A 2,136-nucleotide genomic window follows, 5' to 3' on the forward strand; every position below is an offset into this window, starting at 1 on the left:
GTTTTGGAATCTACCTCTGTGCATCCTTCCTTCCGGTGTTGGCAACCCCAGGTACTTCTCCTCAAAATTTCCTTGTTGTACATCCTATTCCCTTTTAACATCTAGTTGCTCACTAGTAGGGCAAGCTTGTCCAAACAAGATCGAACATTTTGCCGGGTTTATTAACTGTCCTGTTGAGCCTTCATAAGCAAGGATAATCTCCTTCACCGTTGCAGCTTGCTGAATTGTAGCCTTAAAGAATAGTAGTGTATCATCCGCGAACAATAAATGTGATACTCCCGGTGCTCCCCGGCAGATCTTGAGAGGTTGAATGACATTTTTACGCACCCCCTATTTTAACAACTCGGAAAGACCATCAGCGACAAAAAGGAACAAGAAGGGCGATAGAGGATCACCTTGCCGAAGACCACACTCCGGTGCGAAAGATTCTAAGAAGGTTCCGTTGAATTTTACAGTATATCTCACCGTGGTGACGCACGTCATAATCCATTGCACCCACCGATGAGCAAAACCCAACTTAATCATCACTCGCTCCAAGAAGCCCCAATCCACCCGATCATATGCTTTGGATAAATCCAATTTGTATGCACAATAGCTGTTCTCCGGTTTCTTTTCCTGATGTATGGAGTGTATGCACTCAAAAGCCAATAGAGCATTATCTGTTATGAGCCTCCCTGGGACAAAAGCACTCTGAAACGGGGATATAATCTCATCCAACATAGGCCGCAGTCGATTGACTAGACACTTGGCAACTATCTTATAGATAACGTTACAAAGACTAATGGGACGGAACTCTGTGACTCGAGTTGGTTCATCTGTTTTTGGGATAAGCACAATAATAGCTTCATTAACACCTTCCGTCATGATACTAGTTCGAAAAAACTCTCGGACCGCCTTAACCACCTCCTCCTTAAATATGCTCCAATTCCTTTGGAAGAAGCGGGCAGGAAGTCCATCACTACCCGGGGCCTTTAATGGTCCAATTTGGAAAAGCCCATCAGCTATCTCCTTCTCTGAAAAATCTGCGCACAATTTCTCATTCATTGCATCCGTAACAACATGGTTAAATAGATCAACTACGATCTGTATTGTGGACCATCCCATTGACAACTACGATCTGTTCCTTCCTCGTTTCCACTTCATTCCTCCAGGCTGTTTGTTTGTCCTGGTTGTGTGTTTGTTTGTTAAAGACCAACCCATCCTCTCGGAAAAAAATTATATAAGACCAGGTCTCATATAAAGCAGGTGATACCCGTCCTGATGGATGACACGTGGCATTCACAAATCACAACGCATGTAATCTCCCCCCCTGATTTCAGGTGAGGGTGGGGTAAATGCTTTGTAATTTGTGAATGTCACGTATCATTCATCAGGATGGGTCTCACCTGCTAATCCGTGAGACATGGTCTCGTAGAATTTTTTTCCCATCCTCCCACCCCGAGCCTACCCCAAACGGCCTTCGTGGACAAAATGCCATTGTTTCTTTTTCTATATTTTTGTCCCCTATTTTTTCTAGTTGTCTGTCACGTTATTCCTCCTCCCTGCTTTTCTTTCTTCATTCTTGTCCTTGTCCCTGTGTGTCGCACGATCTAGAGAAGCAATCGATGCATGGAACGGATGAAGTTTGTGTATGTGTGCATATACAAGAAACAAAACAGATAGTGAGATGTGTGCTATCAGTGCATGCATGCATAGCTAGCTAGCTTTCATGTACCTCACGGTTCAGTAGAAAATTTCGAAACCTTCTATATACCGATCCGACAAATGGATGGATGATAGTGTTTGGACAACCGTATATGATAAACATGAATTATTTAAAAGGAAATAAAAAATTAGGAATAACTTCAGTACATCATGCAGGTTCAGTAGGATAATCATACCAAAGTTCAGTACATCATACATGTTTCAGTTAGACATGGTGGCTCTGCAGCAAAACATATATATGCAACAAGTTCAACAAAAAATGGCTAATTATGGTATCTAGCTTATATACACGGCAAAAACACGTGCACCGCAAAAAAAAATTAGAACGGAAACTTCTCTAAAACTTAGAAGGTAATACATTACTGTTGTACTTGAAAATAAAAGTAGTATCGACACAACATCAAACAAGGCCTCCAACTTGATGTATCCATC

Source organism: Triticum dicoccoides, chromosome 5B (genome assembly GCF_002162155.2).
Source record: "Triticum dicoccoides isolate Atlit2015 ecotype Zavitan chromosome 5B, WEW_v2.0, whole genome shotgun sequence".
Lineage (NCBI taxonomy): Eukaryota > Viridiplantae > Streptophyta > Magnoliopsida > Poales > Poaceae > Triticum > Triticum dicoccoides.